Source organism: Tupaia chinensis, unplaced genomic scaffold (genome assembly GCF_000334495.1).
Source record: "Tupaia chinensis unplaced genomic scaffold, TupChi_1.0 Scaffold000017_1, whole genome shotgun sequence".
NCBI lineage: Eukaryota > Metazoa > Chordata > Mammalia > Scandentia > Tupaiidae > Tupaia > Tupaia belangeri.
In genome coordinates, this window is record NW_006159447.1 from 1,927,051 (window position 1) to 1,946,291 (window position 19,241).

Below are 19,241 nucleotides of genomic sequence, written 5' to 3' on the forward strand. Positions count from 1 at the left end.
ACCGAGAATTCTGTACCCAGCAAGATTATCATTCATTTGGGAAGAAAAGGCACAAACATTCCCAGATAAACAAAACCTGAAAGAATTTACCAACTTCAGGTAGCTCTTCAAGAAGTTCTTAAGGGAAAGCTATGTCAGTAAAATTAAATGCAGACACACAGAAATAAGAGTTCAAAAACTAAAAAAATGGGCAACTTAATTGTAGGGACAAAGTCTGGAGTTGAGTATTATATCCCACAGTTCAATCTGGAAGATCGAACCTCAACAGAAACAGAAGAAAATTAAGTACATGAGACTGAACTGATGAAACAGCATTCTATGACTTGACTAAAATATTGCTGCTTTTCTTCTAAGCTTTGTTGTCCGGTTTTAAGGATTTTTGTCCTGTCTTGAGCTGTCAATGGATTCATGTACCTACTATTTGAACAGAATACTAACCTGTTTCTAGGCCTTAAGTTTCAAGGAAATATCCTTATCAGTTCAAAACTGCTTTTCTTGAAACCATCAGCTGAACTTGCTATTACCCAGACTCAAGGAAATTTGCTGCTACTTCTTTGATGGCTGAAAGATGAAGAGATAATGAGCTTCGCAGTCAGGGATTTCTGTTTCACCCCATCACTTACTTCTCAATTCATGTACACCCAAGTATAGTAATGCCTATCTTGCAATGTTGTTTAGGACATTAAAATAAAGCAATATATATGCACACACACACAAAATTCAGACCAGGCACACATGGATGTGAGCCCAAGATCCCAAAAAGAGAATGGAGGAGAAGGGACTGTGGTGTGGCCATCCCTCCTAGGGGGTGATTTCTCCCTTTCTGTCTCTCCAGCAAGTGCATGTGCCCTATAGCAAAAATCTCTTAAATTTTTTTTCCCCATCAAAAGACACAGAGTAATGAAAAATTATGACACATATACTCCATGGAATACTGTTCAGCCATAAAAACAAGGCCCTGGAATTTGATAAAAATTTGCTCAAGTTGTTTTTACCCTACTGAATAAGGCATTTCAATACTCTCAAGGTTAAGAATATACTACTGACTATGCACACTCTATGGTAGAGACTGAAAGATCGGAGAACATAAAAGTATTAAAAATTGTAATGGACGCTAGAGACAAAGTGGAATGAGAGTGTGGGAGGGGAAGAGCATAGGAAAAGAAATTTGGGGGGAAAATGGAGAGATAAGACATTTGTGAGAAACAGATAAGGGTTTTTTATCTGTTGACGAGGATGTGTATAATAATCTCAACTGGGCTGGACTGAGGTATATATCATGGGGGGTAAAGTCTCTTCACAATCTAAATGATGTATAGCAATTTAATGTATAAATAATAATTTTTAAAAATAAAAAATAAAGAGACAGAGTAGCTGAATGTATTAAAAAACAAACACACATGCACAGAAACCCACTATCTGCTGCCTACAAGAAATGTGCCTCAAGAATAAAGACGTACATAGACTAAAAGTGAAGAGCTGGGAAAAGTATTCCATGCAAACAATCCCCTTGCCCCCTCCCCCCCCAAAAAAAAGACTGGAGTCCTGATACTGATATCAGACAAAATAGGCTTTTAAGACAAAAATTGTAAGATGAGACAAAGACATTCTATAGTATTAAAAGGGCAAATGTACCCAGAAAACATAATAGTGATGTATTTGCAGATGACAGGATTATATACATAGAAAACCCAAAAGAATCCATGAAAAAATTCCTGGAAATAATATATGAATACAGTAAAGTGGTAGGATACAAAATAAACATACAAAAATCTATAGCATTTCTATACACCAACAATGAGCAGACAGAGTAGAACTGAAGAAAGCAGTCCCATTTACAATAACCAGAAAAAGTATAATATACCTAGGGATAAACATACTCAAAGAAGTCAAAGACCTCTACAAGAAAAACTATGAAAATATAAAAAAGGAAATTGAAAATGACACGAAAAGGTGGAAGGACATTTCTAGATTGGCAGAATTAATATAATCAAAATGTCAATTTTACCTAAATTAATCCACATATTTAATGCAATCTCAATCAAATTACCAGAGATATTCTTCACATATTTAGGAAAAAAATATCATAGACTTTGTCTAGAATCATAAAAAAAAAACTCCTCTTGCCAAAGCAATTCTGTGCAAGAAGAGTGGGTAGAAGCTGTAATAATCAAAACGGTATGGTAATGGCACAAAAAAAGTCATGTAAACCAATGGAACAGAACACAGACCCCAGAAATAAACCCCAAGACATATAGACAACTTATTTTTGATAAAGAGCACAAGACAATCCAGAAGAGAAAGAAAATTTCCTTACAAAATGGTACTGGAAAAATTGGGTATTCCACCTGCAGAAAGATGAAACCAGACCCCTCTCTCTCACCATTAACAAAAAATCAACTCAGAATAGATCAAAGATCTAAAACAAAGACCTCATACTATAAAGCTACTGGTGGAAAACACAGGGGAAACTCTTGGAAACACTAGAGTAGTCAAAGACTTCTTAAATATAACTACCCAAAGCACAGGCAATAATCTCAAAAATAGACAAGTGGACTATATCAGATTAAAAAGCTTCTGCACAGTAAAAGAAACAATAATTAGAGTGAATCAACAAACACTGGAATAGGAGAATATATTTGCAAACTATGGCTAGATAAGAGATTGATAACTAGAATATACAGGGAACTCAAACAGCTTATCCAAACAAAAATAACCAATCCAACTAAAGATGGACAAATGAGCTGAACAGACAACTCTCTATATGAACAGTCAAAAAGCAAAATGAAAAATGCTCAATATAACTTCTGAGGGTTGATGCAATTCAAAACCACAATAAGATAGCACTTTACTCCAGTCAGAATAGCTAAGATTAAAAAAATAATGGTAAGTGCTGGCAAGGCTGTGGAGAAAAGAGAACTCTCTGACACTATTGGTGGAAATGTAAATTGGTACAGCCAGTGTGGAGAACACTATGGAGGTTCCTCAAAGACCTACAAATAGAACTACCATACAATCCAGCAAATCTATTCCTGTGTATCTACCCAAAGGACAGGAAAATGCTCAGTCAGAAAAACACACATCCATATTTACTGCAGCATTATTCACAACTGCTAATACATGGAATCAACCCAAATGTCCACAAATAGATGAATGGATTGAAAAAGTGTGGCACATATACACAGCAGACTACTACCCAGCCATAAAAAGCAATGAGACCAACCTCTTGGCTAAACTGAAGACCCTGAGACAGGGCCAGTCATTGGCAGCAGCCCAGCTCCCTGAAACCAAGCTCCCCCCCGCCCGTAAGGTAGGCAGTTTTTTTCCCCTCTCTCTCTCCCTCTTTTTTCTTTTATTAATCTCCTACTCCCCCTTAGCCTACAGGGCTAAGGGCAGCTTCCACCTCTCCAACAGAACCCAGTTCCATCTCCAAGCGCCCTGGCAAAACTGCGAAAAACACTACCGCATGGTGCGCAACTTCTTTATTCTCCTTTATATACTTTTTGTTTCCCTCTTATATTGTCATTTCTTCATCCTCCATCCTTCCAGAGGAACTAGACAGGTTGAGAATCACACCTATAAAATACTCTAGTACTGTGAAGCTCCCTTGGATTCTCCTCTTGCTGAGAAAAAGGAGATACTATTCTTCAGACACCTAAATAGAAGACTCCTCCTGTGGAGAGCACATTGGCAAACATAGCAGAAGAGAGACTTCACACACAACTGACCACAGCCAAAGGGAAGCACACTTGTTCCAAGTCGAAGAAACAGTTTCCAAAAAGGTATCCAAAAGTGAATACATCTCCCAATAACTAGAAGTAGAAGACATGCCTCAGGTCTGAATAAACCAGGAAATATATCTCCATCAAAAGAACACAATAATGCTTTTCCATCTCTGGATAAAACAGAGGAAGTTACCAAAATGTCAGAGAAAGAATTAGAACATTCATGGTGACAAAACTCTATGAGCTGGAACAGAAAAGAGACATCAAACTACAAGAGATTAGGAAATCCTTCCATGATTTAAAAGAAGAAATAGACACTATAAAAAAGAATCAGATGGAACTATTAGAGATGAAGTCTGTAATAAAAGAAATCAAAAACTCTCTAGAAAGTATTAAAAGTCGAATAGACCATGCTGAAGATCAAATCTCTGACATAGAAGATAAAAACTCTGACCTAGTAAAAAAATACCAAAAAGATAGAAAAAAATAACAACAAAAAGAGGGTAATATATGAGAAATACTAGATTCCATTAGACATCCAAACATGTGAATAATTGGTATGCCAGAAGGTGAAGAAACTGATAAAGGCATGGAAAATCTGTTCCATGAAATCCTGGAAGAAAAATTCCCAAGTCTAGAGAAACACTCACACATCCAGACCCAAGAAATAAAAAGGACCTCAAATAGAATGAACCCAAGATCTTCCCCAAGACACATCTTAACCAACCTGGCCAAGACCACAGATAAAGACTTGATACTAAAATTGGCAAGAGAGAAATGACAAGTGACCTACAAAATTCATCCCATCAAGCTAACACCAGACTTTTCAATGGAAACAATGAGAACAGGAAAAGAATGGGAAGACATATTGAAAGTGGTAAGAGAGAAACAATTTCAACCAAAATTATTATATCCAGGAATATTATCCTTCATGTGGGGAAAAAAAAGATTAAGGTCTTCTCAGACAAACAAAACCTGAAAGAATTTGCCAACAGCAGACTAGCTCTTTAAGAAACTCTGCAGTGAGTGCTGTTCCAGGAAAATTAAAGAATGAACAGCCAGGATAAGGAAATAAAAGATAACCAAGACAACGGCCAACTTAAAGCTAGGGTCAAGTCAGGAAATACAATAATAACATTGAATGTTAATGGATTAAATTCTCAAATCAAGAGACACAGACTGGCTGAATGGATAAGAAAATAGAAACCCTCTATCTGTTGCCTATAAGAAACGCATCTCATGGATAAAGACATATATAGACTAAAAGTTAAGGGCTGGAAAAAGATATTCCATGCAAATGGGAAGAAAAATGAGCTGCAGTCACAATACTAATTTCTGACAAAATAGACATTAAAACCAAAACTGTTCAAAGAGACTAAGAAGGGCATTCACTATATTTTAGTAAAAGGGTTAATCTATCAAGAAGATATAATGCTTATAAATATCTATCCACCTAACACAGGAACACCCAAATACCTGAAGGAAAGACTGCTAAATCTAAAAGGAGAAATAGACTGAAATGCACTAATTGTTGGGAACCTCAACACCCCATTGTCTCCTATGGACAGAGGATCTGGACAAAAACTAAGTAAAGAGATAAAGGATCTAAGTGAAACCATAAAACATATGGACTTAACAGACAGCTATATAACTTTCCACCCCAAAACCATTAGATACAGTTTTCTCTTACCCTCACATGGAACCATTTTAAAGACTGACCACATGATAGGGCATAAGGCAAGCTTCTACAGATTCAAAGGCATAGAGACTATATCCAGCATCTTCTCCAACCATGATGGAATTAAACTTGATTTTAATTTCAAGAGAAATCCTCAAAACACACAAATGCATGGAAACTAAATAACCTGCTCCTGAATGACTTCACAACTACTGAGGATATAAAGACTGAAATCAAAAGACTCATGGAAGCCAATGACAATGAGGACACAAGTCTCTATAATCTTTGGGATTCTGCAAAAGCAGTCATAAGAGGGAAGTTCATAGCAATTAGTGCACATAAGAAGAAGACAGAAAGAAGGCAAATGATCACCTAACATCGTGCCTCAGAGAATTTGAAAAGCAACAGCAAAAAAAAATCCAAAAAACTCTAAGTGAAAGGAAATAAAGATATGAGCAGACATAAATGAAGTAGAAAATTAACTATACAGAAAATAAATGAAAGTAAAAGTAGGTTCTTTGAAAAGAAACAAAGTCAATACACCACTAGTAAGACTTATTAAGAAAGGAACCATGTAAATCAAATTTGCAATGAAGCTGTCAATATAACGAAAGACATAACAGAAATACAAAGCATCATTAGAGGGTACTATAAACAACTATATTCCAACAAACAAAATGTGGATGAGATGGACAAATTTCTGGACACACATAATCTACCAAGATTGAGCCAGGAGGATACAGACAATCTGAATAGGACCATAACAAGTCAGGAGATTGAATCAGTAATAAATAACCTCCCAAAGATAAACTCTGGTCCTGATGGCTTCACCTCTGAATTCTACAAAACTTCTAAAGAAGAGTTAACCCCAAGTTAACCCCAACTCTGCTCAAGTTATTTCTAAAGACCTAAAAGCGAATCTCTCCCTAATTCATTCTATGAAGCCTACATCTTATTTATCCTTAAGACAGACAAGGACAGGACAAGGAAGGAAAACTACAGATCAATATCTCTGATGAATATAGATGCAACGATTCTCAACAAGATACTAGCAAATCGTATTCAACAACATATAGAAAAGTTTATACATCATGACCGGTAGCCTTTATTCCAGGGATTCAAGGTCGGTTCAACATATGCAAAACCATAAATGTAATATACCATATTAACATAAAGAAACATCAAAACCATATTATCCTATCAACTGATGCATAAAAAACATTTGATAAGATACAACATCCATTCATGATAAGGACTCAGCAAAATCGGCATAAAAAGGCAAAATCGGCATATTCTCAACCTAATAAAAGCTATCTATGAAAAACCCATAGCGAACATCATCCTGAATGGAGAAAAGCTGAAAACTTTTCCACTAAAAACTGTACAAGGATGACCAATATAGTACTGGAAGTCTTCGCCAACACAATCAGAATAGAGAACAAAATAAAAGGCATTCAAATATAAATAGAAGAGGTGAAACTATCCCTATTTGCAGATGACATGATTGCATGCATAGAGGACCCAATTGTATCCATGAAGAAAATTCCTGGAAGTAATGCATGAATACAGTAAAGTTGCAGGATACAAAATCTACATACAGAAACCTATAGCTTTACTATACACAAACAGCAGGCACACTGAGTTAGAACTGAAAAAAGTAATTCCATTTACCACAGCCACGAAAAGTATAAGATATAAATCTAACCAAAGAAGTTAAAGACCTCTACAAGGAAAACTACAAGAAGCTAAAAAAAAAAAATTAAAAATGACATAAAAAAGGGGAAAGACATCCCATGTTCCTGGACTGGAAGAATATAATCAAAATGGCAATCTTACCCAAATTTATTTACATATTTAATGTAATATTAATCAAAGTACCAGAGACATTCTTCACAGATCTAGAAAAACAATCATATAATTTGTCTGAAATCATAAAAGACCTCATATTGCCAAAAGCAATACTGCACAAGAGTGGAGTGGGTGGCATCTCACTCCCTAACCCAAAAATATACTACAAAGCTGTGGTAATCAAGACAGCATGGTACTGGCACAGAACCAGATGAATGGACCAATAGAATAGAATAGAGTCCCCAGAAAAACTTCCAAACATACAGCCAACTGGTTTTTGACAAAGAGTACCAGTCACTCTATTGGGAAAAGGAAAACCTCTTTAGCAAATGGTGCTAGAAAAACTGGATATCCACTTGCAGAAAGATAGATCTGAACCCTTACCTCTCACCATTGACAAAAATCAACTCAAAGTGGATCAAAGATCTAAACCTAAGACCTCAAACTATAAAACTGCTGCTGGAGAACACTGGGAAAACTCTGGGAGACATTGGTGTAGGCAAAGACTTCTTAAGTAAGGCCCCCAGAATACAGTCAATAATCCCAAAAATAGACAAAGGAGATTACATCAGATTAAGAAGTTTCTACATGGTAATAGACAAAGTAATTAGTGTGAACTGACAGCCCTCAGAATGGGAAAATATTTTTGTAAATTATGTGTCAGACAAGGGACTGATAACCAGAATACACAAGGAACTCAAGCAGTTAACTCAGGAAAAAAAAATTAAAAATAAAAAAAAAAAAAAAAAAAGATAAGTGCTGGCGGGGGTGTGGTGAAAGGAGAACTCTCTTACATTGCTGGTGGGAATGTAAATTAGTCCAGCCACTATGGAGAACAATTTGGAGATTCCTCAAAGTTCTACAAATAGAACTACCATATTATCCAGCAGTCCCACTCTTTGGTATCTACCCAAAGGACAGAAGACAGAAAAGTGCTTACACATGGATGTTTATTGCAGCATTATTCACAATTGCTAAGACATGGAACCAACCCAAATGCCCATGAACAGATGAATAGATTGAAAAAATGTGGCACATATACTCTATGGAATATTACTCAGTCATAAAAAATAAAAACAAACAAACAAAAAAGACAAGACTGTAGCCTTTGATAGAAAGTGGAGGAATATGGAAGATTTACTGCTGAGAGACATTGTATGTCTCCACTTTACATATACCGATTGCTGTCTATGGCCCAAACTGAATGACTAAATGATATAGAAACATAGTAAATGGTTGTGAATACCATACACAGTGTGGGAAGAGGGAGGGTGAGGGAGTAGAGTCTGAGAAAGGACAATAAAAAGAAAAATAGAGAGGCAAGGCACTTATGGGGCAAAGAAATGGGTTATTATCTGTTGGTAATATATAACCTTATAGCATTATCAACTGGACCCATGAGAAATGTACACATGTTGGAATTTTCACTTTGCAAGCTAAGTAACATGACTGAATGTATAAAATAAATTGAAATAATAATTTTAAAAATTAAATTAAATAAAGCAATGAGACCCTGCCATCTGATAGAAAGCGGACAAATACGGAAGATTTACTGTTAAGTAAAGCAAGCCAGACTTTAAAAGAGGCACTGTATGTCCCCACTCAATATATACCAAATATTGGCACTCTATGGCAGAAACTGAAAGATTGGAAGGTATAAAACACAGAGAGCAAAGGTGACATTACAGACAGTGTGGGTGGAAGGTAGGACATGGAGGAGGGTAAGAGGGAAGAAATCAAGGAGGAAAAGAATCACAACATTTAAGGGACATAAAAATGGAAAGTTATCTGTGGATGATAATGTGTATAGTAATTTCTCTGAACCAATACATGGTGTATTCATGATGTGACAATTCATTTGGTATGCTATAATGATATGCAGTGACTGAATAAGGAAATTTTTAAAAATTAATTAAAATTTAGGGAACAGAAACTTACCACCATTTATCTTATTAGGGCATGTGAAAGATTTAAATGGAAAACAATCTCATATAGAGTATGATTTTTGTTATTCTTAAGGATCCATCATTCATCTTTTCTTGCATTCTAGAACTGAAAATGCCATCCTTGTAACCTCAGCATGATCTTCCAGAATTCCTGATAAGATTATGATGAATTGAAAGTTTCAGAATGCTATCTGACATTCTGTAGGACTCCTGTGATAGAGCTGGCCAAGACTCAGTAGTAAATATTACTCATGACTCACAATATTTTAGGCATCTCAGTAGAGCCATCTTTACCAACTGGTGAATACCATGATACTTAAGTTCCTTTGGATGTCACCAAAGGATAATTTCTGGACTCAGATTCTTTGAATTATAATTGCTAATACTATTTGTTAAAGTTCAGAAATTAACGAGTAATTGGGCAGCCAGTGCAGTGGTTAAGGCAGTTGGCTCTCATATTGCTTTTCTCTGGTTTGAGTCCTGGACCCAGCAGCTAGAGAAACATACTGGGAGTATGTGTATGCATCCCTAAAATTTTGAAAAGATAGATGGAGAAGGGGCTGTGAAATGATCATTCCCCATGGGGGAAAGTTTTCTGTTTCTCAATTGCAAGTGCTTGCACCCTATGGCAAAATGTTTAAAAAATAATAAAAATAAGAAGAATATAAGGCATATAAAGTTAATAACTAGAGAAGAAAAAATACTCAGTTTGTCCTCCAACTCACAATTTAGTGCCAGAAATGTGAGATAATAGAAGAACAAGCAAAGAGAGGAAGGCAGGAGCCAGCAGTTGGCATAATGGCTATGTTGCTGGACTCCCAGGTAGTCGACTGCAGTTTGAATCCTGGACCCAGTGGCTTAAACTCATGCCGGGCATATGTGCATACATGTCCAAGATCCTCATGGAGGAGAAGAGATTGCGGCATAGCTATCTCCCCCTTGGGGGGTGATTTCTCGCTTTCTGTTTGTTTCTGTCTTTCTGGTGAGTTCACATACCCTATAGTAAAAACCTTTCCAAAAGAGAGAGAGAGAGGGAGGGAGAGAGAGGGGGAGAGAGGGAGGGAGAGGGAGGGAGAGAGGGAGGGAGGCTAATTTTATTGGGGGCTGGGGTAGATCAGAGAAGCTTTCAAAGAGAATGAGCACATCTGCAATGAGTCCCTAAGAATGAATATAACTTCAGTTGATAGATAAGGGCAGAAAGAGCACTGCAGGCTAAGGACACATCTGAGCAAAACCATAGACTATCTCAAACATGCCAGAGTATCAGTGGTAGACAGATTGTTTCACAGAGCTGAATTGTATATATGCATCTTTATAATTTTAGGTAAATTTGTCAAATCTTGAAATTATACCTAAAGGAACTCCACATCTTTCCAAAATAGAAACAAAAGTTTCTAAGCAAGCACAAAAGACCTTTATAAAGTTTGTTTTCTCCCTTGGTCTCTTCATTTTATGCACGACTACTAATTATATCATTTTATTAGCTCCAGTATGTTTTTATGTTCTGCTAACATATGTACCATAGCAATATATTCTCTATATTTGTTTTTGGTTTTGTCTTTTTGAGAGGTTTTTGTTATAGGGTGTGTGCACTCACCAGAAAGAGAGAGACAGAGAGACAGAAAGTGAGAAATCACCCCCCAGGGGAGATGGCCATGCCGCAATCCCTTCTCTTCCATTCTCCTCTCAGGATCTTGGGCATGCACACACACGCGCCCGGCATGAGTCTAAGTCACTGTGTCCAAGACTGGAACCATGGTTGATTACATGGGAGTCCAGCGACATAGTCATTACGCCAACTGCTGGTCCCTATATTCTCTCTATTTTTAACATCGGTGTCATCATGCTGCATATATTATTCTACAACTTGATTGTCTCTCACCATTATGAGCCAAATCCATTTTGAGTCAGATAACTCTAGTTTAATCAGTTTAACTACTAAGTATTCCTTATATGGACATAACAATTCATTCATCTGGTTTTCTACTCAGAAATTTAGGTTTGTTTTTTTTTTTTTTTTTTTTTTCCATCATAGACAGTACAACAATAAACATTTCTATGTCTTTTCCATATTGGCATTTGTCTATGCAAATAGGACCTCTAGTTTATAGTATATGCTTAATTTTGTCACCTTAAGATTATTGACTTAAATGCACAAAAAGAATGTGTATTCTTTGGTTATTAGTCCAAGATTCTGAGTTTGTCTGATAAACCAAGATTCTTTATTGTGTTGGGCCAGCAGGTGGTATGGTGGCTCACATGTCTGACTCTGAGGTTGGCTTGAAAACAATCAGGGCACATTTGTGTGCATGCCCAAAATCCCCAAAAGAAAATGGAGGAGACAGAATTGAGGTATGTCCATCCCCACTGTGGGAGGCGGGGTGTGCCTTTTCACTTTCCCTTTCTCTCTCTCTGGTAAGTACACACATCCTATGCCAAGAATAGAAAAAACTGGGGCCAGCAGGTGGTGTGGTGGATGATGGCGCTGGATTCCCACAAGGCCAACCATGGTTCAAGTCCTGGACCTGGTGGTTTGCTTTCTCACTTTCCCTTTCTCTCTCTCGTCAAATAAGACAAATAAATAACAATAACAAATGGAAATAAAATAAAGAATTCTTTAAAAAAATAGAAAAACCTTAAAAACTAAAAAAAATTAAATTAAAAGTCTTTCTTGTGTTGTTCATAGTTTCTATTGATTTTAATATAAATTATTAATTTTAATTCATTTCTATTAATTTTAAACTCTGGTCCACCTAGGTCTCAATTACTAAGGAAAGGAAGTTAATTTTCTGTTATTTTTATTCATTTTTCAGTTTATTTATACATTGTGAGGCTATATTATTAGATGAATGTAACTTTAGAATTGTTAAATCTTACTTGTAAATTTTTCCTTTTATCACTAAATACTGACAGAGATGACTCATGTATTTACACACAGTATTTAGAGGACTGTTGCCAGTGGCTTAAATCATGTGGGTGATGTGGGTGCCTTGCAATGGTGATGCTGAGGTAAGACTCACTGAAGAAGTGGATCAAGCTGAGGGTAAAGCATTATAAGCCCAGACTGCACTCTTTCAAACCAGATTTTCAGAAATAGAAATCCTGATTCATTCCTGCCTCATTCTGTACTTTAGCTGGTTTCCATTTGTGGGCAGGGGAGGGGGGCAGGGAGAAAAGAATGATTCATTAATTCCCTAATACGGTATCTCAAAAGACTCCCTCTAGAGTAAATTTTGGTTTGGGCACTTGTCTCAAGGCAATTTGCTAGCACAAAACTAATCTGGGAATTATTTTGCTAGTTTTCATCCCCCAGTACCCATAGGGAATATATAGATCCCAAATTCACAGGAAAGCATGTACATAAACTCAAGTTTTTTAGGGAGAACCCTTCCCCACCCCCATTTAGAACCCAGATTAAGACAAATTTCCTTTCACTTTTCTGTACTGGTAGGCAAACTTCTTAGACCACTCTTTTCCTTAGAATATAGCCTCTTGAAGATTCTTATTTTATACAGGGGTGGCAGTCCCAACTTTCCCACCTCTTAGGTGAGAGAGGATTAAAATCCAAGGCTCAACCCTCTAGTGAGGGCACCACAGGACCAGCACACTTACTCATCTGTCTTTTTTTTTTTTTTTTTTTTTTTTTTTTTTTTTTTTTTTTTTTTTTTTTTTTTTTTTTTTTTTTTGAGAGGCTTTTGCTATAGGGTGCGTGCGCTCACCAGAAAGACAGAGAGTGACAGAAAACTTATTTTCAGTTCCCATTTGTTCCTAGCATCTGATGACTGCCTTTACTTCCTTGCAAGATCTGCCATGCATCTACTGGGATTTTTGATTTATTGGATCATCAGGAAGGACAAGACACATTTTTGCATAGAAAAACACACCGTGACCTAATATTTTATCTATTCAATAGCATTTCCTGAGAGTTGTAGTGGGAAGGCTTTCAGTTTACCTCCTGTGCAATTCTGCCAGAACCAGAAGTGGCCATTTAAATGACCTGCACTTGGAGCAGCACCAGCTCAGGATAGCTGCAGTACAATTATTTGCTGTAATTATACACATTCTCTCCCCTTCACTTCTTTATGTAGAGGTTAGGTAACATGCATAGAAAGTCTAGTGTGCCACACGTACTGAATGACCACACAGAACCAGGCATTTTTAAATGAAATACATTTCTGTAAAGTACATTTAGTTTTCTAAAAATTCAACTGCAAGTCATTCATGTGCTCTTTGTCAAAGAAGGTGGCTCCAGCAAACACCATCTTATTTTAAATATGAAATTAGAAAGTAAAATCTGGAGAAGTGATCATGTAAAGCCAACACTGCATCATAATCTATGAATTAAAGTATTATAGCTAAGAGTCAGAAATTTAATCCTCTTCAGGCTAAACAGGGGCAAATGAACTATGAAGCTGGGAAGGACCCCTATTTGCTGAGGGCCAAAAAAGGGCTTTACCAATGGATTTATGATGTTTTGGTAAAATTTATGAAAGGAAGATATTTAATCTATAGTCAGTCAAGATCACTTTCTATCAACTTCTACTCCACTCTTTGACTCTTTCCTCATATCAAATAGTGCTGGAGTCCTCACAAGCATTTTGGGGGTCCAACTAAGACGATATTGAGTTGGAATCACACTTAGATTGGGTTTACTAAGGCATGTTTATATTGACTATACAGTATCTTGTAGTTAACATACTTCTACATATAGCTATTACTAGATGTCTCTATGTAGAGATGACTCACAAGATTACTTCTACACCAACCTCCCGCCCATGTGTGGACATCAAGTCATGAGACAGGGCATTTAGCACTGGAAGCATGAGTGCAGCAGAGGAATCAAGCTGTGCAATGTATAATAAAGCAGGAGGTAGTCTTTGAGAGATTCTTCCATTTTCTGGACATGGAAAACTGAAAGCTGAGAACCTAGTTCTCAGACACCACATCAAAAGACATTTTACAGTATGGCATGTACAATTATACCATGTTTTTCTTTTCATAGGATTAGTAGGAAATAGAATGCACTGTGATTCCTGTTTTAGGATTCAACCTGTAGCATTATTTTAACAAGTGAATACATGTTTTAAGAGGTCACATGATATCAATCTGAGTATCAGTAATACAAAGAAATTGTGGTAAAACACATTACAAGAAAGATTGAATTATAGGTCTATTCTTGCTATAGAAAGTATTACAGAATCATTTTAGGAAGAGGCGATCAATGAACAGTCAAAATATTAAGACAAAAAGTATTAGAAATATATCAATCAACATAATAGCATATTTCCCTGTACTTTGTAATATTTATATGTTCCTACTTTTCAGAACTTATGGGATTTTTTTTTATTATCCTAAAATATTATACTTTTATTTTTTTTTTTAGGGTTTTTGCCAGTAGGGCATGTGTGCTTGCGAGGAAGAGACATAGGGAAAGTGAGAAATCCTGAGAGGGAAGGCCACACCACAATCCCTTCCCCTTCATTCTCCTCTCAAGATTTTGGGTATGCATGCACACAAGCCCAGTGTGATTTTCAAGCCATTGGGTCCAGGTCTCAAACAATAGTTGGCCATCTGGGAGTCCAGCACCTTAACCACCACAGCGCCTGCTGACCCCACTATACTAATTTTTACATTTGAAATTCCACAGCAAAATTTTACATTTGAAATTCCACAGCAAAATTTCCAAAACTGTAAATTTCAGACTACAGCACACCTGGATATACCCAGGATACAAAGACAAACACATTAGAAACTAGAGTAAAAATGAAGGTGGTACAGAAACACATTTATTGAAATGATTATGATATTCTAGCCCCAATATTACAAAAATTTAAACTTTTGACAATGCACAGCAATTAAACCCATTTATCAATTCAGTAAAACAAATTTTAAAGGAAACCACAGTTCTGCATTTTAGTAACAGCTGTACTGTTTTTATGTAAGATTAACTTAAACTAGACAACATTTAAATTTTAACTTTAATATGCATTTATAAATGTCCAAATTTTTAACTTTTCTCATATTCTTAAAACTGTCTTCTTCAATAAAAGAAGCCAAATGTTAAATTACATCTTTCAACCTGACTTAGAGGTAAAAGAAATTAGTGTATTAAAATTTATGATTCATGGTACCATCTGATTAATACATTTTGTTCAGAAAGCTATAATGTATAAGTTCCTACTCTGTCCACAAATATAGAAATCAATACACAGTGATTGAGTATAAAAGAAAAGGATTTAGAAAAGGAATGCTAATCAAATAATTTAGGTGTACAGCATTTCTAAAAAGAAATACTCCCTTGAAAATGACAAGATGGATGAGAAATGAACTTGACTGCCATGTAATTTGATACACATTGGGTTTTCCTCCTTGATTTTTCTGTCAAAAGCTTGTGAGTTTCTGAAGAAGCGATAAAGCCTTTCTTTTCTGTTCCTTTGATGTTGCCTTTTGACATAATTGCAATACAACCAAGTAGAAATGTCCACTAGGCAGCTGAGAATGGAGGAAGGTTCAGGAAGCAAATCAGGTCTCTAGAGAAAGCTACGGCTGCCATCACATACAGACAGCCAAGAAGGGCAATGAAAAGACCTACTAGAAAAGGACTGATGACTGTCTATTTGTTGGGGCTGGGGGGGGTTGGGACAAGATGGAAACTAGGTTACAAAACACTACATAAACCAAGAGGTAAGTGCACCAAGTAGTAATAAAAAAAATGTAAAAGCTACTAAAACAATCTGTGAATGAGCACTGAAAAAAAGGAGTGCAATGGTGGAGAAATACAACTTACTAAGGACTTATAGACTATAGTTTCAACAGTGTAGCCATTCATCAAGCTATAAGAGTAAGCCTACCTGATGCAATAAACATAAGAGAGTATATTCAAGTTATTACTTGGAAATATTTATTCAAGATTAAAAAGAAGTACTAAAAAACATTAGGGGGGACAACCCATGGCCTGGTGGCTAAGGTAGTGGATTCAACATGGCTGACTGAGCAGTTTGATTCTCAGACTCTGTAGCTTGAGAAACATGCTGGGTGCATGTGCACACATGTATAAAATTCTGAAAGGAAGAAGAGGTGGAGAAGAGATTGCAGCATGATTTTTTCTCATGGGGGGTACTTCCTCATCTCTCTGGAGAGTACAAACACCCTCTAGCAAAATTAAAAATAAAAATAAATGATAGAATGGTAGTCAAAAGAGAGCAAAGATTTTGTTTCTTTTGATACTACCCTTTCTTTCCTTGTTTCTTTATCTATGATGGAGTGCACGCACATGCAAAACATTGAAAAGCACCCTTCACAGAGCTCAGTCTTGCCATGATCCCTTTCCTTCAGTTTTCCAGCTCATTAGATACTGGGTGCTTGCTCATATGTCTGGCATATTTCGGGCCAACTGGACCAAGGGTTTGAAACCTGGTTGCCATGTGGCCTCCAGCACTGCCGTTCAGCATGCTATTGATTACAACATCACAGTTGTGTTGATGTTGCCCTTGGATATAAGTATAATTTATTCAAGTGGAACTACCCACCAGAACTCAGGAAAGAAGTTAATCCTGGACAGGAAGATCTGGCTGTCATTCTCATGGAGATTGTCAAGGAAGCAAATGACAAAAAAAAAAATCAGAAAAGGGCTGATAGCCTTAGAAATCACCTTTTTGAGGAAATGAAAGAAAAGGAGGGAAGAGGGGGAGACATTATTGTAGTTGTGGTTGTTTCAAAGATAGAGGATGCTTGTGTATGTGTTTAGGGAGCAGCATTTTATAGAAAGAGAAGGCAAAAAAAAAAAAAAAAAAAGAAAAGAGAAGAGAGAAGGATGTAGTTAAAGAACCAATCAAACCCAGAGAAAATAAGATGGATTTCAGAGTGAGCAGACTACTTCATGGGTTTAACCAATGTTCCTTTTACTATTGATCACACAAATGTTACTTACATGCCACTGTATATGTATTGACTGTTATATATACTTTTAAAAGTGAGTGGAAATGAATGTGTAACCCTGAGAATCATTTTTAACAGCAGTGGGAGAGGCCAGACCCTCCTCGTTCCGTTCTCAGCAGTAGTCATCACCATCCATCAGGGCATAAAGCTAAAGGCCTGCTCTGCTCTAACCTAGCAATGGCCCTAAAGAGAGCTCCAGGAAGAGGGGTGAGAAATCCAGAAAGTGCTTAAAATAGCTAAAGCACAATTTAAATTTTCTCGTGTTTTTCTTCTCTGAGTAAAAGAAAACCTAGAAAATAATCTATGAACAAAGAAAACTTTTTCACCATAAATATCCTGCATAAGGTATTGAATAAATTCTCAAGGAAGAAAAGGCATGATGGAACAATAAACAGACTGTGAAAAAATCTGTACTTGGATCTCTGGAACTCACTCCTTGCAAGCTCCTGCTAGTTACTTCAGTTCTTTGCCCATGCACATTCTTACCAGTAAAATGAAAAGGTTGGATTAGGTAATTCCTAACATCCATTCCAATCATAACCATTTATTTTCCCTATGCTGTCTCTGCTTTCTCATTAACATGCACAAGCCTCTGCTTCCTGAGAAGTGACAAAAAAAAAAAAAAAAAAGCAGAGCTCAACGGGGGCCATCCTTGACAAAATGGTGGAGTTGGCTAGAAGCTACCATGACTCACAGAAGTGCACTAATAAGCACTGCTGTAAATAACTTCATTGCATTACACCCCAGATGTTGCGATAAATATTAGCCAAGTAAGCCCGAGAGGGGAAGGGGTCATTCAAGGAGAAGCACTTGTGTCTCAGAAAGTTGATGTGTAAATCGTAAGCAACACATGCCAGCTTTACATTCAGGAGGGAAAAATAGGTCAGTATCTTCAAAACAAAATTATTACAGTGAATTAAACCCAACACATACAACACACAAACAACATTAAAAATCATTGTTCAACTCTCAAACCTAGTGAGTGAGAGCAGTTACGGGCGCTAAGCACTTAGTGATAACACGGTAGAAAAAGTATGAGCCACACTAACAGAAATCACAGCACCAACATGGGAAGGAAGCAGCAATTAACTGCTGTCAATTACATAAAAACACAAAACAGAGCACTAGGGAGGTGCGTACCCTAGAATGTACTGACGTGGGTAACAAATGCTGGGACCCTGGAGAAAAGCTTTAAAATCTTCGAATGACATTTTTAGTTCAGTAATTCAGAGTAAAAAAAGAGCACTGATAGTTTCCATCTGTTAAAAAGAACATCATAATCAATACTGACTTTGGAATAAGAGTTAAGCCTACCTATCTTCACTGAGGGTTGCCGTTGGCCAGAGGCTTGGCAAGATGCCTGACTGAGGAGTTTACAGGCAAGAGTGCACAGTACTGCAGTTGTTTCCAGAAGCCACCTAGGTTAATTTAGTGGCTAGGTTTATGCTGCAGTAACAAACATCCCTCAAAATCTAGGGCACGATCAAAATTTATTTCAGGCTTATATGAAGTCCGCTATAACTCAGTTTCCAGGTAACTGTCCTCTATGCAGTGACTTAGTGACTAAAGTGCCTTTGATCTTGGGCTTTGCCTATTTATTTTGCTGCCACAGGATACATGTATTCATGGTAGAGAAACAGGGAAAGTGAGAAATCAACCCCCAGAGAGGATGGTCACACCACAATCCCTTCTCCTCCATTCTCCTCTAGAAATTTTGGGCAGGATCAGCAAGTGGCATAATGGTTATATCACTGGACTCCCACGTAGTTGACAGGGTTCGAGTCCTGGACCTGGCAGCTTTAAACTCATGCTAGGTGGGTGTGTGTGTATGCCCAAAATCCCGGAAGGAGAATGGAGAAGATGGAATTGCAGTGTGGCCATCCCTCCAGGAGGTGATTTCTTGTTTTCTGTCTCTCCATCTCTCTGGCAAGTACATACATCCTATAGCAAAAATCTTAAAAAAATAAAAAATAAAAAAAATTTGATCACTAATGCACATGCCCCCACTGTGATTTTCAAGCTGCCTTGTCTGAGGTTGGCCATGTGGAAGTCCAGTGCATTAACTACCACATCACCTGCTGGTCTATGGACCCTGCCATTTAAACA

General features: G+C 37.0%; 1 protein-coding gene and 1 pseudogene across 2 annotated transcripts in view; both read right to left on the bottom strand.

Annotated features, from left to right (window-relative positions):
* Window positions 1-19,241, bottom strand: part of SAMD12 (sterile alpha motif domain containing 12) — a 482,055-nt gene that overhangs the window by 398,314 nt on the left and 64,500 nt on the right. The gene's annotated exons all lie outside the window — the stretch shown is intronic.
* LOC114006985 (myb-binding protein 1A pseudogene) overlaps window positions 1-19,241 on the bottom strand; it is a 39,816-nt pseudogene that overhangs the window by 6,577 nt on the left and 13,998 nt on the right.